Raw genomic sequence first — 26,149 nt, 5'->3', positions numbered from 1 at the left:
TTAGCAGAGAAAGAGCGATGTGAGAGAGAAGACATATTTAAGAGGATGTGTATGATGTTGTTTAGATAGTGGGGTCGGAGATTTTAGGCTTGGGAGGGATATTTTTGTGATAAAAAGTGTGTGTAGGTGTTGAGTGTGAAGTGATTAGTAGAGAGAGTACAGGTTAGTGGGGAGATAGACGGGTGGTTGAGAGAGAGTTCAGGGAAGGGGAGAGCTAAGGATTAGGAGCACTAGTTCAGTAAGTGTCTAAGAGAAATAAGTGTAATAATAGGTTACTATGTATAAAGTAGTTGGGACTTAACTGGGTTTGGAACAATAGCATAGCCAGGTATTGTTTAGGTGTACTCTAAGTAGTACCTTGAAGAGAAGTAGTTTCTGTATGTCTCTGAATGGATAAGAAATAGTGACCAGATTTTGGAAATGTAATTGGAGTAGACAGGGTCATCAGTAGTACTGGGGGATTTGGTTACTAGCAAGAGGGATTTGTTGGATGATCTAAAGTCTCTGCCACTAGACGAAAACTGGAGTGTATTGTGGACCCCTGGGCATTTTTATGGCATGTAGCTAAGTTAATGGGCAGTGATTAGAAGTGAAAATGATAAATAGTGGGGTAATTCTAGTCAGTGTAATTCTCTTTGTGCAGTGCAGTGGTGTGCCCTGTGTGGGGTATATGTAGCGAATTTGGCTATTTTGTTATAACATGCTTCTAATTTTAGTTTTTATGCTATTGTTCATCTAGTTGAGTCTAAGATATGGCTTTATCCTATACAGGGACCTTAGTTTCGTGTGTGTGTGTGTTTTTTTTTTTTGATAAGTTTTATCAACATCAATCTCAAGTTATTTAGTACACATAGTAGTTTGGAATACTGTTTCTATTTTGGTGTTATTGGACGAGTAGTATATTTTTTGTGTGTAAAACGCATTAATTTGGTTTTAAGTAAAAGATGAGAGTTGGTTAACCAAGATGATTGCAGTGAAATTAGTTTTACAAATACGATCAACCACAAGGCAAGCTAGTCTCTTCCTTCTTTATTAATCTGTCCAAAGCATTTGATACTGTCTGCTATCAATAGAGGGAACAGATGAAGACTTGTTTGTTAAAGCTTCTTAGATTGCATACTTGATTATATGTTATTATTCCATCAAGAGAGCTGTGTTATTTCTTGTAGTTTTGAAAGCGTTTGAGCTGAGCACATGTGCACCTGAGTCAAGGCTGGCTGGTCTGTGTTGTTTGTAAAGATGTTAAATAGTAGTGGTTCTAGGACTGAGCCCGGTGGGACTCTGAGTGGCTGACAAAACAGGGAAAAATTCCTGCTGCCATTTAGCTGCTTGTAGCTGGTCAGGTAAAATAGCTGAGAAACCATGGTAATAATCAGTGACCAAGTTTAAGGGAGGATAGATCAGTGAGGAGATTCTGATGACAGACTGTATCGAATGCTTCAGACAAATGAGTAGAGAGAGAAGAGACTAGCTTGCCTTGTGGTTGATCGCATTCATAAAACTAAGGAGGGTGGTTCTAGTACTGTGGTTGGGATGGAAACTGTGTTGTGCATTTGTTAAAAGGTTACTGGTGAGGTAATTAATGGGTTCGGTATGGATGCATTTTTGTAGTATTTTGGACGGGGCGGATAAAATTGCTGTAGGTCTGTAGTTTGAGATTTTGGAAGCGTTTCACCTTTGTGTGGAGGAGTGGTATAGGTCATTTTCTATATTCCTTGAACGTAACTGAGTGGTTAATAAGTATGGTGATCAGGTAGGATAGGGAGTCTGCTGCTAGGTTTAAGTATTTGGCAGGTTATTTGTCAGTTGCTAAGGTAGATGGTTTAAGTTTGCTTAGCGGTTTTCTTATTGTGAAAGTTTGAACAGTCTAAAATGAAAAACTATTAGTTGTTGTTACCCGAAAGTTCTGGGATAGTGAGGAGAGTTTGTGTTTTATCTTTAATTAGTGATAGAATAAAGTTAGTGAAATAGGAGTTAAGTTGTGTTGCTATACTGTCTTTGTTTGTGGTGGTTTAGGGGTCCACTGGGGCCAGTGGAGGACCAAAATATTTTTGGATTGCTTTATTTTTTTTTCTTTTGCTGGATGTTAGCGTAGCAAGACTGTTTTTGTCTTTTCTGATTTTTTGAGATTTTTTTAAGTGGTCTAAAGTTTTTATGTTTTTGGGGGGTTTTGTTTATATGCCATTGTTTCCAGGTTTTACCTTTTTGATTTAGTAACTGCATGGTATATTTTGTTAGCCAGGGAGCTGGTGTACATGCAACCCTTTTACCTCTAATCGATGTAATTTAATTTAGAATATTAAGAAAGGTGTTAAAGTGGGTTACAGCATTATCACGGGGTAGTGTCTTTAGTGAGTTCCAGTTGCAGAGGTGGAGGGACTAGATAAAGACTTGTTTGTTAAAAGTTTCTTAGATTACATACTTGATTATATGTTGTTATTCTATTTGGACAGAGGTGTTTCTCAATGAGTAGGTGGGGAGATGGTCACTAAAACTGTCTGGGAGACAACCTGAGAAATTTATGTTAAAGGTTTTATTTGTTAACATCCAATCTAGAACAGCCTGGGTATTTTTTGGCTGTTCGAATTGTTCACTGGATTAATTGGGGAAACCATACAAGTTTAGGGGGTATCTGAGTTGCAGCTATACCAATCTACATTGAAGTCACCATCATGATAGTTTCTTGGTGAATGTTCTGGCATATCGAATGGAGGACATCTACCGTAGCTATGTTATTGTGTGGAGGTATGTAGATTCTTATTAGACTGTTACATTTTTTGTTATTTATGTTTTGAGTTTTGGATGAATTATTTCTGCATTGCTAAATTTTGGGATGTTAAGATTGAAAAAGTCTACATCAATATTATTTTTATATAATACTGCTATCCCAACTCCATGTTTGCTTATTCTGTCAAGCCTGTGTATGGTAGTATTATTGGCTGATGAAATATTAAAAGACTGTCTGAGGGTAGAAAATTGCTTGGGTGTGAACAGCATTAATTTGATTTTCTTAAGGATTGCAAGCAGGTTGTATTGGTTAGCTAGGATTCAACAGAAGAAAATAATTGATTATTGGGTGATTGTTTAGAGCTTTCTAAGATTTGTTACAGTGCAGGGGGGCATGGATTTATTGTCACACTGAAAGATAGTAGTTTGTTTGGTAGTTGAGTTGAGCTTATGATAAATAGGAGGAGGGCAGGAATTGAGTCTGGGTGGCATCTTCAGGAACTGTAAGAAAAGTTGAGGTGATGTGTTGCCATTGAACAGCCTGTTGTTTTTTGTTAAGGTAGTTACTGAACCAGGAGGGCATAGGGTGGGAAAGGCCTAGGGAAGAGGATTCAGTTAGCAGCTTAGAATAAGAAATAAAACCTAAAGTAGGCATTGTACTTGATAAATGGCCTGATCAAATAAGGGAGTGATTACCTCTTTGACACTAAGGTAAGCTAAATAAATAGACTGCCAGACAGGCGTTGTTGCATGATGGTCAAAAGAGAGGATGCTATATATATATATATATATATATATATATATATATACACACACACACAGTCAGATATGCACACACTAATGGAACTTCATTCATGTCCCTACAGACATGCATACACACATCCACAGTTATACTCCCACCCTCTACCCCACTTCTTCAGACTGTTTTTACATCAGACACTTTTTCTTCCAGCAGTGACATTTTAACTGCTGAGTGATTCTTTGAATCACTTGGCAACATAAATTTAGAGCCACTGGTATTTCTGGGGAAGAACACATGGCTAATTATATATATATCTCCAGAGTATAACCACCCAGTCAGATATGCACACACTAATGGAACTTCATTCATGTTTTATACATATATATATAATTTGCCAATACATGGGCCACCAGGGAGAACACCACCACCTTCAGATACTGTAGTTGCAGTGTCAGCTAGAGTGCAATTCAGAGACATGCTAGTCAGACAATAATGAGATATTTTTCATTGCAGCCATACCATCCGCTATCACATTTTCTCACCTGTGATAGGCAGTTATCACAAGCAGTGAGTCTTCTCCTGAATTCCAGGAAATATGTTCCATGAACATAGACAGATGGCTTAAAATCAAAATGGGTCTGTGGTTGTCAAGTTTGCTGTTTACTACCTTTGTGAATTATGATCATCTTTGCTTGTTTCCATATTTCTGGCATGCTGTCTTCTCTCAGCCATTTGTGCATTAGTTTTGTTAGTGATGTAGCTATGTAAGCAATTTGTAAATACTGTGTGTGTGTGCGTTTCTTTAGTTCACTTTTTGTAACTCTGCTGCCAGTGCAAGTCCAGTTTTCTTTTTAGTATTGTGTTAACAGTCAACAAAAAAGTATTATAGTAATCTGAAAACTGAGACTATAAACTTTATAGTCTCACAGTCTCTGTGTTCTGCCTTATGATTATGCTGTTTTTTGGGTGCTTATTTTTCTGGATTGGTACCATAACCTTGAGCATATGTGGCATTCAATAATTCTGTGCTATTTAAGCCTCCTTTACCTCATGCAGATATTACACAGTTTTTCTCTTCTTTAAGGTTTAGAGAGGTCATGGTGAAAGCAAACACCCTTACAATTAATTCATAATTTTTACCAGATATCTGTTCTTAATTTGTTATGATTTGATGTGTGCAAAATGTGGCAACCTCAAATTACTTTGCCAGTGTATCATCCAGAAGACACAACTAGTGAACCTCTGCATCTGCTGTTTTTTTTTTTTTTTTTGCCATTTGTAACAAGTGTGTTCTGACTGAAAATAGATCCTTGTACCACTATGCCTTCACGGGGGGGGGGGGGGGGGGGCATGGTAACACTCTATAAAAATGGAATAAAGTAACTTAAAAGCACAAACTGTACAATACTAGAGTCCCACAAAAGTACAGTTGTATACACTTACCATAAATGTATATGTTCCAGTGTATTCACTGTTGCGGTCATCACATTTGGGTTATCCCTGCCAGGGTAGCCCCCGCCTGGCCCGAATACCAGAGGCTTATTATTTCTGAATCGGCTGCTGTCACTTCATGACTGATGTCGGGTCATCAGTAGTATAAAGTAAGGCAGCCAACACCATTACATCAGTTTTTCTTACCTGTCAGGAGCCCCCAAGTGAGAGCCAGGTTATGGTGGAAAAACCTCACCAGTAGAAAGTAAATACCAAAATGTGCCTTGTAAGGAGAGAGAGAGGAGGGGGATGGAGGGAGGGAAACCAGGACTGCAACAGTGAATACACTCGAACATTTACATTTATGGTAAGTGTACACAACTCTATGTTCTTCGTGTTTCACTGTTGCAATCATCACATTTGGGTTGATTCCCAAAGCTGAGAAAAGGGTGGAGGTAGTCAAGGAGACTAGGGGCTGGTTAGGATGCCCTGCAAGACTGCAGTGGCAAAGCCTGTCCTGGATGTGGAGACGATAGGCAGGTGGTAATGTTTGGTGAAAGTGTGAACAGATGTCCAGGTGGCAGCCTCCAGGATGTCCCTGGTGGGGACTCCTCTGAGGAAAGCTGCAGAGGTGGAGGCTGCTCTGGTTGAGTGAGTCCTGACCCCCTTAGGGGGAGGCTTTCTGTGTCACTTGTAACAGAAATGGATGCAGTGTACTATCCATTTAGAAACTGTTTGTTTGGAGATGGCTTTGCCTCTGCCCCTGCAGCAAAGCTAACCAGCAATTGATCAGACTTTCTGAATGATTTAGTCCTGTCTAGATAGAATCTGAGCTGTCTGTGTGCAAATCTACAGAGTGCAGGATCCTTTCCGCTTATTCTGTGGGTTTGGGGAAAAAAGGTGGGCAAATGAATGGATTGGTTGAGAACCACACTAGACACCACTTTGGGCATGAAGAATGGGTTAGTCCTGAGGGAAACCCTGTCAGCATGGAAGATGATGAAGGGCTCCACAGCCATGAGTGCTTGTAGCTCAGAGACCCTTCTGGCTGAAGTGATGGCCAGAAGAAAAGCTGTCCTCCAGGAGAGAAATTTTAACACTGCAAAAGAAGCTGGTTTGAAGGGGGGGGGGTGAGCTTTTCCATCACAAAGTTAAGGTCCCAAGCTGGCGTAGGTGCTCTTCTGGGTGGCCTGAAGTTGCTAGCCCCTCTTAGGAATTGTTTGATCAGAGGGTGTGAGAAAAGGGGCTGCTCAGAGGGGAAATGAGCAGAGCCATGAATTTTAATAGAGGAAAAGGAGAGCCCACTGTGTAGCAGGTCAGCTAGGTAATCCAGGATGAGAGGGAGGGAGGGCTGTGCCATATCGGCTCCCTTAAGGTATGAAGGGTTTCCCCAAAGGAAAAGTCCTTGGGTGGACAGGCTGAGGGAATGGAATCCTCTGCATCAGAATCCTCATAAGCAGAAAGGGGTTGCATGTCTTCATATTCAGATGCATCAGAGTAATCCGACTCCTGTTCAGACAAAACTACTGGGGACAAATCTCGTTTTCTTTTGGAAGGGGTAGCTTGGCTTCCCCTGATAAGCATGACAAGGTCTTCTGCCATTTTAAGCATTTGAGACTGAGGCAAGGAAGCAGGTGCCTGAGGGTGGGTTGTCGGTTTCTTGAGTGTGGTTCATACCCTGGGCCTTAAAATCTCGGTTGTTTTTGAAAGAACGGTAGACGCAAAAGAAGTCAGTTTGTGTCGAGAATTGGTAGTGCGTAGTATTTCCTCGGAAGCTGGTGCCTGCTCAGTGGCTCCCATCCAAGGGAGAGACAACCACAAGATCCTTAGTCGAAGAAGAGTTTTGCAGCATACCAGACTCTGAAAGGGTCTCAGTAGCGGCGTGCAAATCCACAGAAGCGGGCATCAGGGACTGTGAAAGCGCCTCACTGAGGACCGGAGAACTGACAACAAGCTTAACGGAAGCATCATGAGTAGGTTTGGACCTGTGCAGTCCGTTTTTATCCCTATGTTTTTTCAGAAGATCTGCTGTCAGATGGCTTACCGAAGCCATATCGGAATTTGAGGACTGTAAGCGAAAATATCTAGCTACAATAAGAGCCCGACGACGTATAGTTTTAGCTTTGAACAAAGCAGAAAAGTGACAAAGGGGGACGTCATGGTCTGGGCCCAAGCAAGTGACGCAGTAAGAATGAAAGTCTTGATGTGGTATTTGCTTTCCACAGGTGAGACGATAGTTAACTTTTTCTGACATCGGTTAGTGCAAGAAAAAAGGATCCCCAACTGGGCACTTAGCTTTAGAAGACTTCAGCTTCAATTCAGAAGACGAAACTCAGGTAGCGGCCAACCGGCACTCATGCGAACTGCTTCTGCTTTGGGCTCTACGGCAAGAAAGACTGATGTAATGGCATCAGCTGCCTTACTTTATACTACTGATGACCTGATGTCAGTCCTGAATCGACAGCAACCGACGCAGAAATACTAAACCTCTGGTATTCAGGCCGGCTGAGGGCTACTCTGGCAGGGATAACCCAAATGTGATGACTACAACAGTGAAACATGAAGAACATCAATGTATTCTGCCTTAAGACTATACTGTCATTTGTTATCATGGTCAGAGCTGTATAATAATTCTGTGTTAGTTAAGTTTCCCCTACCTCATGTTTTATAACCACAGTTTATCCATCCTAGAAAGTGCAAAGGAGTCACACTGGAAGCAAAAGCCCTAATATCAATTCAGTTTCCCTCTTCTCTATTTTTATTGTTTTTATAGATTCTGCAGTGTGCAGCCAGATGAATGCTTTGACTCAGGCTACTAGTGCTGTCTGCTGCACTCAAAGTTCCTGCAGTATGCCAAACCAGTTCAGACCAAGCCTGTAGCTTAGCCATCTACGACAAAATACCCCACCATGAATGCCTATTACAAGCAGTTAAGGACCAGTACACTTATGTCTATGTGGTGTAGTCAAAACCAATAACATAAATAAAAACAAAATACATCAGGCAAAATATGATGGCAAACTAAGTGGTCAAGGGTGTCGAAAGCAATGTACAAACATGCAGGTTTTGACTAGGCCATAACAGTATGCACTGCACACCTATAATAGCTGCAGTTTTCATTTTGTATTTAAGCAAATGAAATGTATCATTCCAAGTCTTACAAATATGATAAAATTTACCTTGAGTGCCAGTGCACTGTACAATGAGAAACAGTGGGGGATTTTTGCCTCGACTGCAAGTGCATCACACAATGACAAATAAGTGGGGGACTTCTGCAATTAGTATATGATAAACAGGATTAAACAGCAGCAATAAATTATTGCTTCAATCAACAGCTTCACAGTGGAACAAGTTTCTTCTAATTATATTATACCACACCACTGCATTTTCATTTGAGTGAAGGGTTGATATATGTATACAGGGATGCTTTCAGCAAGACATACACGCAGTCTTTGTACTCCAGTTTCAGCACAGATATACACTGGATTGAAAATTGAGATGAAATAATCTCATAAAAGCCAAGTTCCTGGAAGGCCCTTAATGTTTTATAGGCAGATGCTCTGAAGAATGAGGAGCTGTATATTCACAACAGCATTAATAAGAATGTATAAACTTTGAGGTAGGGAAAGCTGATGGGCAGTGTTGCATCTATAAATCTATTACTTATGCTCTGCAAATGGTAAACAAACACATTCTCATATTAAATAGGCTAAAATAGGTGAAAGGACATTTACAAAGATGAACCTAGACACACACACACACACACACACACACACACAAACACCATATGAAACCTTAAGGACTATGCAACCATTAGAGAGAAACTCAGATAATGCATGATAAATAAAAAATATATATTTACACTGGTAAGGGATAAAAGCCAACATTTACAGCCTGTCATAATAAAAAAAAAACTATTAGGCCTTGCTTCGGGCTCTGCAGCAAGAAAGACTGATGTAATGGTGTCAGCTGCCTTACTTTATACTACTGACGACCTGACGTCAGTCCTGAAGCAACAGCAACCGACGCAGAAATACTAAACCTCTGGTATTCGGAACTTAGGAAAGTTTTGAATGGATTGCGTAACACTTGTTAAAATTGTTAATGGGCTAAACATATTTTAGTCTATGAGGACATTTTTCTTTGTGAATAAACCACTGCAAATGACTCAGTGCCATGGTAACACTATGTGTCTCAGATTATACTAACTCTGATGTAAACACTGTCTGCAAAACACCCAGTTGTAAGTAGCATTTATGCATTGGTAGATGTTTTAATATGAGTACTCAAGCGGGGACTTAGCTAACGTATTTGTGAACTGAATTTGCTGACTGATAAATTTGTTCATTTAAGGCATGCGCTGTTAACTTTTCAAATACACTCTGAAGAAGTTCCGTTTGTAAAGTTTGAAGGGACAAAAGCAGTCAGTGTACGAGGTTGTGCTGTGTTTGATGTTTAATAAAGCCTTGGAGAAGTTTTCCATTTTTTTTTATTCTCCATTCCTTTACCATGGTTACTAGTTCCTTGTTCATTTTTATTAGTTTTATAGATGTTGTAATACTCTTTACAAATGAAACACCTTGGCAAAAAATATCATCTCAGATCATGTACAGCACACTATCTCAATATGAGAGCTAAAAGACAATGACAAAGTGGAATTTATTGCAATATATAAATGTTACTTCATCGAATATCCATGAACTAATAGTACTTCTCTGTAAGCAGACATTCACAGTGCAGATATATTCTGTAAATAAAAGTGTTGTCATGGACCCAGGTTGTAGCTAAAAAGTTTGGCACAGGGACCAACTCATCTACCCAATCAGAAAAACAACATACTGCAATATCAACTTATAAGCAGCACTGAGTACCTGTATTAATCTATAAACATTCTGCAAATGTGCACAGCAGGGGGACGTTGAATAACCTTGTGTCTGCGCCAACAAGTGTAACAATATTTAAAAGTAACTGGAAAGGGATAGTCTGACTATACATAGCGGCTGTCTTCTTCAAACATAAAATGAGCAGAAAAAAGTAGGCAAAAGCAAAAAATGCACATTACCTTTGTATTGATACAGCCTGATGGCTATAATGAAGGTTCATAGGTGTTCACTAGGCTAAAGACCACAGGGCCTTTTTAAGCCTAGCCATGCATCCCAAATCTCTGACAAGTTCTAATACCCTTGATAGGTGTAAGCAGGAACTTGGGAGATGAAACATTTACAAGCATGGAACTGGGAGATGAACCATTTACAGGTTGTCTGTGCCCATTGAATTTCATGTTCCCCATCCAATTGTCTAAGTTACACTTGAATTGGGTTAGGGAGGAACTCTGCTTCACATGGATGGGGAACCTGTTCCAGAGACGGGGTAGTCTCTGGGATACATACCTGTCTCTCCAGCAAGTTCCATTTATATCACAGGCAAGGTTTAAGTCTTTAGAATGGGTAATTCTGGTGCTGTTTGTTTTGTGGATTTGCAGGAGGTCCATCAGAGTGCAGTCTGACAATGCCCTATATACCAGTCACAGATCTCCCCTCAAAAGCCCATAGGAAACAGAATACAGGGATAGGGCCTTGAGGCAGTCTGCAAAGGACATTTTACTTACACCCTGTATTCTTTTAGTGAGGAACCTCCGTGGATGTTCCAATTATTGGATATGTCTGGTTAGGTACATACCAAAGGGGGCACTGTACTCAACGATACATCTGATGAATGCTAAATACAGTGGGACAATGACTTTCTTGGACTTAGATGCCATACCTTTGTTTATAAGTTGCGCAACACAGAATAATTTCCTCACTACTGTAGACACATGATGGTCAAAGGCTAGATTACTCTCTATGTACCCCCCCCCCCATGCCCCTGACTACTGGGTCATCTTTAAGGGTTGTGTTGTCAATATAATAGTTACTAGGGTGGATGACTTCCTGAAGGATACTATTAAGCATTTCTTGGCATTTAGTTTTAGTCCATGGCTCTCACACCAATTGTTTGTCTGTGTCAACGTGGGATTCAATGGCAGCTCTTAATGTGCAATCATATGCGAATTTAGTCAGCCAGAGACCATTGATTTTGTCCTTGACTTCAGAGAAGTAAATACCAAAAAGGAGCAGTCCAGGGACTGATTCCTGATAGACTTAACTTGTGACTGGCCTCTTTGTAGAGGTACACTCCCCAATTCTAACTTCCTGGATCCTGTCTGTGAGCCAGTTGGCTATCCACCAGGTGACATACAGGTTTGTACCTAACCTCTTGAGTTTGCCAACAATGCCTGAGTAGGGCATTGTGTCAAATGCCTTGGCCAGGTAAAGGTAGGCAGTGTGAACCATTCTGCCCTCATCCATTACTTTGGAGACCTTCTCAAAGAAGTCCACCAGGCTGAGTAGGCATGACCTGCCCTTGAAATCAAACTGGGTTGGGTCCAGTGTCTGGAGGTTTACTATATCACTATTGATTATTTCCATGGCTTAACATTACAGGACTAGTGAGACTTATGGTTCTGTAGTTTCCAAGGCCTGTAGGTGGGCCCACCTTTGTGCAGAGGGATGACTGTGGCTGTTCTCCATTCATGAGGCATGAAGCCTGTTTGGGGGCTACAGTTAAATAGCAATTCCAGAAATGGATAGGTTATGTTTCAGGCTATTTAGAAGGCATCCTGAGATACAGACTGGGCCCATTGATGCAGTGTTCTTGGCCTTAGAGAGAGCGTTAAGGACCTGTCCCCTAGTGATTGCAAGGGGAGTTATATTTGATGGTATTTTCCTGAGGGAAGGTTGAGGGGGGGAGAGGGGTATGGTTGGAGATGAATTTGTCAGCCAGTAGATTTGTTATAAGTTCTTGCTCAGTACAAGTGGCTCCATTTACAATGAGTTCTGCACACAACTGTATATTGCTTTTCAGGTTGTGGACATAGCTAAAGAATGCCTTGTGGTTGTCCTTGGCCTGGGAAACCAAATTTACCTCACGTTTGGCTTTGGTAGACTATTTGTCATCTGATCTGTTTGTTTAGTTTGATGAGAGTGCTTTTATCATGCTGGGTGCTGCACCTCCTAATTTTTGCCATGATTTTCTTCCTTCTGTTATACAGTGATTGATTTTGTGATTCCACCACGGTGGCTTTTTTTTTGTGTTAGTTCTGTACTTCTTCCTGGTGAGTACGTCTGACTCTATGCAGCTATTACCATGCTTGTACAGGGTTTGTGTGAACAGTTCTGCATAGGCAGCAGTGTTCTCAGGGTTTATGAGGGTTTGAAATTTTGCCAGGTTATCACTTAATAGCAAGAGGTTAGCCTTAGAGCACTTCCTGAATATTCCATGTTTAGCTGGGAGTGCAGGTTTTATATTTACTTTGAAGGAGACCGTGTTGTGGTCTGACATTACAGTAGGGGGTGTGCAGCACTCTCCCACATTAGTAAGGACTGGAGGCAAGGCTCTCACATACAAGCATTTATAATAATATACAGCTCGTCAGAAACACTATAACCACCACAGATAGTATGGACCAGATACACAGACCAATATATACTGTGGCTCTTAAATGCAATCTTCCTAAACCCCAAAGGCCTCCCACATGTTGTACTCACAAAAGCATTCTCAGAAACCTCAAAAGTACTCTACCAAGAGATCCACCATGACACACACAGCTACATCTCATGGTGTCTCAGTTTCTAAGCCCATACGGCAAACCACCACACAACTCAGCATTATGGTCACAGGAGACTCCATTATGAGATACAGATGTCCACTCACCAGACTGAGTACCTAGAAAGTCACTGTCAGTTGTCTATCAGGGCCCGGATCTGCTAGATCTTCCATACACTCAGGTCACTGAACCACAAGTACCAGTATGACTCAGTCATAATTCACATGGATGTAAATGACCTGAGATGTACCTTCATGGACTACATGAAGACAGACATGATGGTGCTCTTGGATTACCTTTCCTGGGCAGAGCCTAGCACTGAGGAGCATTCAACCGTCTCCAAGCAAGATGCCTCACTATAACCAGAAGATGACTGAATTTTATAGCTGACTTACTTTTTGGTGTCATTCAAAGGCGTACATTTGTAGGCCTGAGAGCATTTGGGTGATACACCACGCTGCTTTGCTAGGGAAGGTCACCACCTGTCTCCCCTAGGGTTCTGAATATTGGTAAAAACTTCATCCATCTCAAAGTGCCTTTTTAAGGCACAGTCAACCTGACAAACCTTCCAAGACAGCAAAAACAACCCGAGAAAATCTAACAGTGTTATTACTCAATGTCAGGAGTCTAAACACGAAATTCCACTTCCTGCATGCTCTCCTCACCCTGGAGAATGTAGGCATCTGTGCAATTACTGAGAAATAGTTTAAAGACAGCACTCAGGCAGTGCAAGGTTATAATGCATTCCACACATTTAGAACAGTTACTGCACAGGAAAACACAAAAGGTAGATGTGTCTCAATTTACATAAAAAAACACACCTTAAGGCTGGACAAACAGTATGATGTGCTTGAGCTTCTCCAAGTCTAAATTACTAGATAATAATTCCTAAAAGTTCCATGGTTAGCTAGGATCCCAGGTATCCCTGATTCCCATGCTCCGGCACATAGTATAAAATCTAGAGCAAACACAGCACCATGTCTCTCAAAGGATACCAAATCAAAAATCAAAACTAGAAACAGAGCCTGGGCCATCTGGCAATCAACTAAAGCCCCACTTGACCATTTAAAATATCGCCAACTCAGGAATGAAACAAAAAAATCTATTTTACTAAATAAAAAAAGCTACTACCAAAATCTCCTACAAAAACACCAAAACAACCCTCAAAACCTCTGGGCAGGCTTAAATCAACTTCTTCATCCAGGTCATTCTACCACCCCAACCCCTGCTAACCACAACCATAATTCCCCAGAGAACATAGCTGGCGCCCATAATAACTTTTTCACTGAAACAATCCAATCCCTAGCAAATCAACTAACCCCCACAAATTTAAACCCCACCTCTAATATACCCACTAATCACCCCCAATTTACCTTCCAACCCATATCCACTACTTTTATCAAAACACTTATACAAAAAAATAAAACTTACTACCCTCTCTGCTGACCTCCTCCCTGCAGAGTACCTACAAATAGCTGCAAATGCCATTGCATATCCCATATCTATCCCGATCAACAGAACCTTATCCAAAGGTGCTATACCCTCCCTCTGGAAAATATCCCATGTCATCCCACTCCATAAAGGTGGAAGTTCCACAGAACTATCCAACTATAGACCCATTGCCATTCTTTCCCCACTAGCCAAAATAATGGATAAATGTGTACACAAGCAACTAATGCAATACCTCACACAGAATAACTTACTGTCTAACTCCCAGCATGGTTTCAGGCCATACCACAGCACCACCTCAGCCCTCCTTTTCTTTACTAACACCATAAACCAAAACAGGAATGACAATACGCTATCCTATGCCCTCTTTCTTGACCTATCAAAAGCCTTTGACATGGTCAACCATGAACTTCTCATTCTTTCTCTAAAGTCAATTTCCCTCAATAAGCACACAATCCAGTGGTTCCAGTCCTACCTGACTGGTAGACAATAGGCGGTATTATGGCAGGGCAAACTGTCCAGCCAACTACCTCTCACACTTGGTGTCCCTCAAGGCTCCATACAAGGTCCACTACTCTTCTTTATTTTCATCAATAACCTTCACACTATGCCTAAAGCCACCTGCATTCAATATGCAGATGATTCCACTCTGATCTGCTCAGCCCCCTCCCCATCCAACCTGCAAACCTTAACCCAAAATACATTTAACACTATTGAAAACTGTCTCTCCAACCAAAGCTTACTGCTGAACCCCAATAAAACTAAACTTCTACTCTTCACCCCCACTAGTAGATTTGACACATTTTCATTCTCTGTCACGTCTAACAATGGTACCACTATCTCCCCAGATACCCATACCAAACTTCTAGCGGTTATTATAAATAATAATCTTAAATTTGACCTACAGGTCAACAAAACCATACAGACCATCAATAAGAAGCTTGGATCACTGTATAGAAACAAGTCATTTTTAACTCCACTGGCTAGAACTGCAATCGCCTGGTCACACCTACTCTCTATTCTTATATATGCATCGCCTGTACTCTCAAACCTCAATAAATCTGAAATGAATAAGCTCTCCCCATAGCTACAACCATATTGTCAGATTCGCCACTGGCTCCACCTATAGAATCTAAGACTGCCAGAACCTGAAACAACTAGAGTGGCTAGAACTGCCCAGCTTAATTCAGTTCAATCAACTCTTAATAACGCACAAAATTCTATACCACCCTGAAGTTACCCCCTCACTTATAAATATTATAAAGCTATATAGCAACTTGAGGTCCCTAAGATCAGCCAACAAACTACTGGTCTAAACTTAGAAAGTTAATAACTCAGCTGGTGAATCCCTGTTTGCCAACTTTATTGTCAAAACCTGGAATTCATTGCCAAGCTATATAACCCTTCAATCCTCCATAAGTCTTTTCAAAAAAGCGTCAAACAGTATTTCAAAGTGAACTGGCTTTGCCCATGTACCAACCCTGATTAAATTATAAAATGAAATCATATCTGTAAAATATCTTAACATTTAATTACTTAACTACATTTTGTTTCCAATCTGATGTCTTTTTGCTATTAATTGTGTCAGACCATGAGACTTGTGAGTCCCTACTGGGAACATTACTAAACCATTGTACAAAACACCTTGTCTTATATTTTCTAATGTATCTAACTTGTTGTGTAATCTTTGAAATATTGTCTATTGGAGATTTTCTGCCCAGGCCTCCGCTGAAAATGGACATGTATCCAGTCAGACTATCCCGGTAAACAAATGTAAAATAAAAATAAATAAATAAAATTACTTCAAAGGATGCAGCTTTATGGTCTGACCTGACTGGTGAGGAGATTACACTGGGGGAGGGGGGCAACATTCTCCCATGTTGGGGAGGACCAGTTCAAAGATGTTCTTTTTTTTTTTTTTTTTTAACAAGAAACATCTTTATTAAATTATCAATTATAACATAGGCAGTCATACATTTATATAAATGAAAACAAACCCTGTTGACATAAGTTTAGTTATAAACATTATACATCATAAACCATATTGACATAATTTTAGTTGCCAACATTATACATCACTTATAATCTATCCAGTCACTGTCAGATATTACATAGCTCATTCAAATCCTGCCTTCTTTTAAACCTTGTTCCTCCTCTGCATGTATTGTTCCCACAATTCCCATTTTTCCTATGTAATTTGCTCCTACCATTTTCTAAAGATCCCAGTTTCAGTTGTTTTATCTCTGTCACTATATTCACTACTTATAGTACAGTTGGTTTAGACTTTGACTTCCATTTTCTAGTAATTCCTTTTCTTTCGCAGGCTTCATAATTAAACTCAGCAAGGCCTTACTATGTCTAGGCAATTCCGATTCTGTATCACAGTTACATCAGTTTGCTCACTCAGTATGTCTGACAGAGCAGTCTGCAGGGAATCTTTAAAGTCTTCAAACTCATTACACTCCCAGAAAATATGTTTCCAATTACCTCTTTCTTCCGCATCAGACCTCCAACATTTACTGTCTACCTGAGGAAAAATTATTATTTTTTTATTTTTTCAAACACCTTTATTGAATTATCAGTTGCGACATATGAAAATTTACTTTATAGTCTACTTAGGTATAAAAGTTCCTATGTAAACACTTCCAAGCAAAGCTCTCAAATCGTTTAGACGTTGTTGCATATTTGCGAGACATACATATATACACCACCATTTCTTTGTGACTTGCTTATCCAAGCTCTCTTCCCAGTCCTTTCTAACGTCCTCTGATTGATTCTTATAGTTATCATGCAATATTTTGTATGCTCTAGTAATTACTCCTTTAACGGCAGCTTCTGTTCCAGATTCTACTAAAAACTCTACAAGTGTTGGTCTTTCACTTAGGATCCCTCTATTTCTTTCTCTTTGCCTATACTCCGATATCAATCCTTGATACAGAAGGCAATCTCTAGCCTGAAGTCCAAATAAATTCTAGGCCTCTTCCCATTCTATTATCTTTCTCTCTATTTGCTCCCAAAACTTTGGTTCTTTTGCCAGTTTTCTCCAACAAATTCCAGCCCCCACTTGCCTCTTTTCTGTATCCCTAATTGTAGTCATCCCTATCGGCAAAATCTCCTTTGTCCATTACGTGTTGGCTTAGCAATTAAAATACTTTCTGCTACTTTATGACTAATATTTTCTATGGTTATTGTTATTCTTCTTAAGGATCTGCATCCAAAATCCCAGTCTCTCCTTGTTTCTTGAGCTTACCCTGTTTCATCCTCATCCCTTTCCATGTTGAATTATAAGTTTCTGTTTGTGCTGAGTACAGGAGCCCTAACTGTTGCTGTTGTTGTCTTTTGGCTTTTCCCAGTTAGGGGTCGCCACAGCGGAACTCCGGTCCGCTAATGATTGGCAGTAGATTTTCAAGAACGCCAAGGTGCCAGCTCGATGTCCAACCTTCAACGAAGGCACACCCATTAACGCATGTCTTTCGAATGCCCACCCAACCGTGGGGAGGACATGCAGACTCCACACAGAAGGCACTCCAGCCGAGAATCTAATGGGAGAACCTCTTGCTGTGAGGCAACAAAGCTTTGCCTTGGCAATAAAATACCCCCCCCCCCCCCATTGTGTAATCCCAAACTGCCATGTTCTACTGGAAGAATCAGCTTATCCCACTTGACTCTTGCTGTATTCCCCTTCCAGAGAAAATCCTTCAGCTTTTTATTGCTATCTGCAATTTCTACTTTGGTTGATAAAAATATGCCTGTAAAACTGAAGGGACTAAAAACATTTTAATTGCTTGTATCTTGCTATCCATATCCATATAACAGAGCTTACAGTTTTTCAGTTTTTGTATTACCTTTTGTTTAGAAATCTTCCCAGATATCCTTAGCTGCCACACCAGAATCCTTTTTAATCCACACTCTAGGTATTTCATTTTATCATGTCCCTATAAACATGGATATTGCTGAACCAATTTGTGTGTGGGTACATAATTTACAGCTACTGCGTTTGTTTTAGCTTTATTAAATTTGTATCACAAAAAAACATTTGAAACTACCTCAAAATGTTCCACAACACTGAAATATCCATTTCTGGTTTTATCAGGTATAAAATAATATCATCTGTAAATACAGCCAGCTTTTCTTGACTACCATACCAATAATATCCTTGAATTTCTGAGTCTCTTATTTCTTTGCCAATGGTTCAAAATATACTGCAAATAATGAAAGGGGACACCTTTGCCTGGTCCCCTCTTCTCAAACTGAAATGATCTGAAAGGAACCCACTTTAATTTTCACCTCCAATCCTGAATATATCCTCCTAATCAACCTTATAATTTTTTCAGGGAATGCAAACGCTTCCATTGCCCTGCTCATAAACTCCCAGCTTGCACGCTTTCTCAGCATCAAGAACCACCACCAACACTGGTATATTCTAAAATTCTGCTTTCCTCTGGATCATCAGTGTTCTGTTAATGTTGTCAAATGTTTGGCCTCCCCTCCACAAAACCACATTAATCCATATCTATCAATTTTGGCATCACCTTTGCCATTCTTTTAGCCATTATAGACAAAAACACTTTATAATCATAGTTTAGGATTAAAATGGGCCTGTATGAAGCTAGATCTGATGGGTCTTTACCCTCTTTAGGTATTACAGTCACCACCACTTTTTTCCAGGATGTTGGTTGGAATCCCTTAAACAAAAAAACAGTGCTCTCTTCAAGTTGTGTATAAATGCATGTGTGTGTGTAGATATATATATATATATAGATATATCTATATATACATATATAGATAGATACAGATCTCTCTCTCTCTATAGATATATATACACACATACACGTATGTGTGTGTGCGTGTATATATATATATATATATATATATATATATATATATATATATATACATACACATACATGTGTGTGTGTGTATGTGTATATATATATATATATATATATATATATATATATATACACACACACACACACACACACACACACACACACACACAGAGAGAGCTCTCTCTCTCTCTCTGTATATATATATATATATATATATATATATATATATATATATACACACACATACATATAGGTTTATCTTTACATAGGCGAAACACACTCATGCGATTGCTCATATGAGCAAACTGTAACCACGAAAAACAAAACCGCGACAGTTTCCAATGTTCGAAAATCAACAAATCGAAAAGCAGATTTGCTGATTTTTTAACATAAATGTCGAATAAGAAATGTAATGAAGTTCCCCTGTACCCCCACACCCCCCCTACTTTAATATACTAACTCCAAGATCGCACTACAGTAGGGAAAGGGACCATTTTATGATCCCCACTATAGTGCAATCTGCCCCAAAATGCCGAATCTGCAATGAGCGAATGTCACTGTGCATTCGCTCATTGTACATTCAAACCTTTTTGCGTTCGACATTTGCAAACTTTGGAAATGTCCTTTCGAACATCTGCTGTTCTCCCGTGTGCAAAACGCACATATCAATGATAAGCACTTTGAAAGTGTGTGATACCAATAACAGCACTGGTCAACTTACAGAATCTTAGTTTTGAAACATGTAAAGGCCGAATACAAAATATGTTATTACTGCTGTATTATTATGCCAGCTGTGTTAAAGAACTTGGTAGCTTTCATGCTTTATGGTGAGGGCAGATCAAAGTTCCATACCCTTCAAAGTAGCAGACAGGAATGTAGCTCATATACTAATATTTCACGTGTCTGATGAAGAACATGAGAATGAAGCCTTGTTCCTGTAAGTGAACCAAAAGTTTACCTCAGAAAAGCTTGTGTTCTAGCTATTCTCATTATTTTATACTTTGCAGATGTTTCAAATTGTACGCCACACATTCTTTAAATCCACTTTCTTTTCAGTGTCTCTCTGATATTTTCATTTCTATTTAGGTAAAAAAAACTGAATGTTAAAATAATGCTTCTTTCCACAGAATTGTTGCTGGATTATTCAGAAGTAAGGGTGTCAATTACAAGTTTAAAACTTAAAAGACATGCAAGCCAAATAAATGTGTATCTTCACAGTAAAAAAGCTGAGCAGTAGATTTATGAATAAATTATAGGAAGAATTTGGAAAGAAATACTCAAGACAAAAGTCCCTATATTAATTCACATTTTTTTCAGGAGCAGAAATGTTCTGTCTGCAATTCTGTTTCTATAAAATAACAATTGTCTCTGCTGACTGCTTATGAACTCGTAATGGAAGAAAACTTTTACATGCATAAAACATTGCTTGAAGTTTAGATTTTTTTTCATACAGTGAATTTATAGCTGCAATGAAACACTATTTAGAACATTTTAAGTTACTGTATAAAGTAAAAGACAGACATAATTACTTTAAATTTTTTTCCTACTCAGATCACTATTTTAAACTGCAAGGATTGATTCCAAAAAACACTTAAGAACATTATGATACCAGCTCTGTAAACAATGTGATGAGAAAACCTACTTCTTTTCACAACTCAGTACAGTACAAGTAAAGAGTTTTTCACAGTCTTTGGGACTCATACTTTGGCAATTGTGTAGGTACGGATACATACATACATATATATATATAATGGGTGGAATGCTGACTCAAAATACATTGACTGCACTACAGTGAATGGCTAGTGTAGTTTGAGTATCTGAGTTCAGCATTGTGCACCGAGATCGCGGTTCATTGAGGAACAGGGTATTAACTAATGTCCTCACTGTACTGCAATTTCATAGTTGGTATATATAAGTTGAAGGGGGTGCAGGGAGGCTTGCCCCCCTGCAAAATAGTAAAATACACATTTCATTGACTATGGAATGTCATGGTAAGTGAAGGTACATACCATGAGTGAGTGATGTCACCTCCTGCTATGTTGAATACATCAAACTATGGGTGTCGATGTACTCAGTTTAGACCTGGCTGGAATTTTGCTGTTCTGGATTCAGGATTTCGGGTCGACCATGTGACCGGTCAACCCATGCCATTTCTAGGTTTCAACAGTAAACCATATGTACACACAATATGTATATACTCCTTGTCATACTTATTCAACATGTATGTCTAGATTAACAGTCCAGCATACTAACATGGCATAAGGCCAACGCCAGATAGACAGACAACACAGTAGTGCAAAATAGCCATGAACATAAAAATAGACATGAGTAACATGAACAGACAAATGGGTACTCTTTAAGGAGGAAGTCATAATGTATTTGAACTTTTGTAAATGAAATAGAACGATGTTGCGGAACTTGCGCCATTTTACATTAAACTAACAAGAACATGGTACAGAGAGGCAGTAAGAAGTGCAAGCTATTACATATAGCCAGTAAATGCACTGAAGGATATACATAAAGGGTTGTATGGAGGATGAAGGGGTGGCCTAGCAAGCTAGAAACCTTACTGATTCATTAAAAGGGTGTAGAAAATGGAGTACAGGAATGCAAGGAAAGAGGTATAGCAAGTGGAGGAAAACACAACAGGAATACTTTAAGGTGATGGACTACATTAGCAAACAGGTTGGAGGGAATGGATCAACAAAGCTGCTGTATGCAGACAATGTGGCAGTACAAACAGACTCTGAGCTAGAACCTCAGCAAAGGATAGGAGAATGGAATGCAAATCTGAAGGCACATGGGATGAAACTAAGCACAGATAAGATGGTGGTAATGGCAGCAAATTGGGGAAATCAAAAGAAGCTGAGAATAGAGATAGAAGGGAAGATAGTGGAACAGGTAAACAGCTTCAAGTATCTGGGAGGGGTGGTTGAGGAGAAGGGTAGTCTGAATGAAGAGGTTAAAGCTAGAATCAGAGGGGCTGCAGCCAACTGGCATAGAGTAACAGATGTGGTCTATGACAGAAGAATGCCAAAGAAGCTGAAAAGTAAGGTGTACAAGACAGCAGTGCAACCAGTACTACTGTATGGTATAGAAACCTGGGCAGTAAAGGCAGAACAGTTGAAGAAGCTAGAGGTGATGGAAATTGAGTGCCTGAGAAAGGTGGTAGGATGCACACTGTGGGACAGACAATAAAATGAGGACATAAGAGCAGAAGCCAAAGTATCTCCAATTGCAGAAAAGATCAAAGAGAACAGATTATGGTGGTTTGGGCACATGTGTAGAAAAGCAGAAGACAATTTGGTGAGGAAGATTTGGAGCAGACTGGAAGAAGGTAAGAGGAAGAGAGGATGTCCAGAAAAGAGGTGGATGGATTGTGTGAAAGGAGATCTGTGACAGTCAGGCATGAGTGTTGAAGAAGGCAAGAGAGTGGCACGGAACTGAGAGAGTTGGCGACAGTTAACATGATACCCCGATGCAGTGTAGAAAAAAATGGGAAAAAGGGGGCTGATGATGATGATGTTTGGGTACAAGCAACTGTCAGCCACTGACTGGCTCAAGGGATGCCAGTGACAATGGTTACAACCACCACTGCAGGCCTGACTGCACTGGCAAGCCAGTCCAGTGAGTCTACTGCTCACTGCAGGAGGGGTTTCTAGATGGCCAGTCTACCACAGCCAACCCTATGTATTCCAACTCTGCCATAAACAAGATGAGTAACTGGGGTAGGCTACTACTCTGGCATGAGCCAGAGCCCTTCTCAGACGAGGAGCTCTCACCCCACTCACCAGCCTCAGCCATAGCCTTGGCTGGTCCAGCAACTGGCTGAAGCAGAAACACATGCACTTCTGGTTGACCATGGTGACCTGCAGAGGGGAGACAAATTTGGGAAACCCAAGTACCACAGATGCTACTAACTCTGGTGTGCCAGTAGTCTCTGCAGCCTCCTGTGGCAACTGGCAGCATTCTCTGCAAGCTTTGTCTGTGCTGAAATACACAATGAAAAGGTAAACCATCATGGGTGTGGGAAATGCAAAAAGCAGTGTTGCAATATAACCCTACGCACATGTGCAAGCAAGCAAAAGACTGAAATGAGTCCTACACCCTAACATAAAGCAGCATGGCCATGTCCAAAGGAAAAAGATGCATGCAACTTCCAATTATGCAAGACAGCAGTCTGCACTATTAGTTTTTGAAAAAGAATAAATGCGACACATCAGTAATCTGAAGGGAAGCAGACACACTGACTCTAAATACACTTGTATGCAATGCTGCAGAAGCATGAAAGGTGGCCACCACGCCTCAGTACCATACAGCTAAGAGACACAACAGAACAGCTGCCACCAACAGTACACAAAACAATCACTTCAGCAGCCAACCTGGAAGTCCTAGAATTTGACAGAAAAAAATACAGAGAAACAAGAATAAAAACTTTATTAATAGCAGATGGGAATACTTACTGTACCCATTCAAGATAACCATGCCTAGCCCCCCACTTCCCACATCTGAAGACCTCTAGGGCAATGGCATTGCAAGTCATTGCACCAATGCCTGTATTCCTCACTAGTATGAGAGATGCTCATTGTAATTTTCTAATGACCTGCATAGGACTCTAACAGACATTCTGTGAACTGGCTGTGTAAGACAGAGCACAATCTTCTTGTCCTTACGCAGCAGGCAGGAGTTCTCTGTGGGGCACGAGCATTATCAAGCATCTCTTTGAATGTAATGCAAAACAAAATGGCAGCATGAGACTCGTACCCTTCATGGGACTCTGAATTGCAGACAGCACATTCCAATAATTCATAGATGAGCAACATGCATACATGATTAGTTTGTATGAACAAGCAGTGCCAGTGACATGCATCTGAAGGTGCCTCTGCTTTGAGTTGCTGGTGTGCACATGTGAAACACAGTGATTCAAAAAAGGTGGAATCTAGCCTTAACAACATACAGAAAGTGTAAATTAATACTTAAATTTATAGGTGTTCTGCCATTTTGGATGAGCAGCAAACCTAACACAGCAGCCTGACTCAAATTCAGCTAGCACAGAAGCAGTAGAAAACTAGAAACAGCTCACAAGAGGTATACAAAGGTCTATAGGTTCATAAGTATTTACTAGCTAATGACCACAAGGGCCTTTTTAAGCCTAGCTAGGGTATCCCAAATCTCTGACAAGTTCTGGTACCCATGATAAGTGCAAGCAGGGGCTTAGTAGATGAAACAGTTACAAGCAGGGGCCTGGGAGATGAACCATTTATAGGCTGCCTAGGTCCATTAGAAACATAGGTGCCAAGCAGGGATGAATTTCCTGTTCTCCATCCAATTGTCCAAGTTACACTTGAATTGGGTTAGGGAAGCAATCTGCTATATATGGATGGGGAGCCTGTTCCAGAGAAGGGATAGTCTCTGGGATACATACCTGTCTCTCCAGCAAGTCTCAATTTATATCACAGGCTAGGTTTATATATTTAGAATGGGTAATTCTGATGCAATCTGTTTTATGGATATGAAGGAGGTCCATCACATTGGGGTCTGACAATGCCTTGTATGCCAGGCATAGATCTCCCCTCAACAGCCTGTAGGACACAGAATACTGGGATAGGGCCTTGAGGTGGTCTGCATAGGGCATGTTACTTAAGCCCTGTATTCTTTCAGTAAGGAACCTCTGTGGATGTGATGTTCCAATTGTTGAATATGCCTGGTTAGGTACATACCATAGGGGACATTGTACAGCCATCTCCTTAGTGTGCATGTGCACATTTTTACTCAGTGATAGGTCATATGCATGACTAATACAGCGGAACAATGACATCCTTTGACCTAGATGGCATGCCTTTGTTTATAGCTATTTTGTAAGGGCTATAGTTGCGCTCTCACATACAGGTGGTTATCCCTTTTGTAATGCTGCCTGTACCAGAATAATTGTGTGGTTGGCAGTACTAGGAATGTGTGCATATACTACAACAGGTAACTACACCTGTTCTCTACTGCACTTATGCACCTATTCACATACATACATACCTAGCACAGGATGGAAGCCCACTCAAACAGGTTAGTGAAGCTCATTACCTCCCCACCCCCATTATGCAGACATGCCCAGCATCTGCACCAACAGAATTTTTAGCATATTACATTCATGCACCTGTGTACATGCACACCTAACAGAAGATGGCAACCAACTTCTTCCCAATATACAGGCATCCCTATTCTCTGTGCTATCGTCATGTGCAACAAACTCGAGTCATACAACCTTCCACATACACACCTATCAGAATATGGCAATCCACTAGCTCTGACTCAGTTTTTAACATGATGTTAAAATAATAAAAAGTAACTATCTGTTGACTAGGTGAATTTGGTCTTGTCAGGTATTGATCAATCCATGCAGCTATGTAGGTGCTCATATAGTTTTTTGGTGTTGGCTTGGACATTAGTGCTAGTTCCAATTGAAGGGATGGTGGCTGTGAAGCTGCTTATACTTGCTCTCAGGAGATTGCAGTCAGCTTTGGAAAAGTTTTTTTTGTTTGACCCTGATGGGGGGGGGGGGGTCAGGGGAGATGGTGACTTTGAAAGTGATCTCTTTATGGTTGGATTTTACCAAGGAGGATGACACTGTAGGGGTGGTATAATGGTTACTCATGTTGGAAAGTACAAGGTCCAGGATATTTTCACCTCTCGTGAGGGTGTTGAGCAGCTGATACAATGCACTGACATTGATGAAGTAGAAGAATCTCTGGGCATTCGTGTTTGGGCTAGAACAGATCTTCCACTCTATGGTTGGATAGTTAAAGTCACCCAGAATCAGGGTAGAGGGTTAAATCTTGAAGTAAGTCCAGATAGGTGGAGTGGGCATCCTGAGTCATGGTTGGGGGCATGTAGCTAGCTATGATTTGAATAGGTGCTTTGTCAACAGTTAACTGCACTTGGAGTGTCTTGTGCATCATACTGTCTGACCAGCCTGGAGGTGTGTATGTCTTTCATAAATATTGAAACTCCACCTCCTTTGGCTTTGTAGCCCTCCATTTGGAGTCTGAAAGTATGGTAGGATGAGTAACCTGGCAAGGTGGAGATGATCTCCACAGCTTTGAACCAGATTACAATGACTACAAAAATGTCAGCATCCTCCAAGGTGAGGAATGTTTGCAATTAGTATAGTTTCATGCCAAGACTCCTAGCATTTAGCAGCATGACTTTTACAGTTCATTTAAAATAATTTTTCACATTGATAATTTTGTGCTTATTGCTTTGCCTAAAAAGGGCACTATGGGGGAGGCAAGAGCCTTTACCAGAAGCCTGAAGCCCAGGGGAGACAGACGA

The sequence above is a fragment of the Protopterus annectens genome, chromosome 13.part0 (genome assembly GCF_019279795.1).
Source record: "Protopterus annectens isolate FY-2018-M chromosome 13.part0, PAN1.0, whole genome shotgun sequence".
Lineage (NCBI taxonomy): Eukaryota > Metazoa > Chordata > Ceratodontiformes > Protopteridae > Protopterus > Protopterus annectens.
This window is presented reverse-complemented; position numbering follows the sequence as displayed.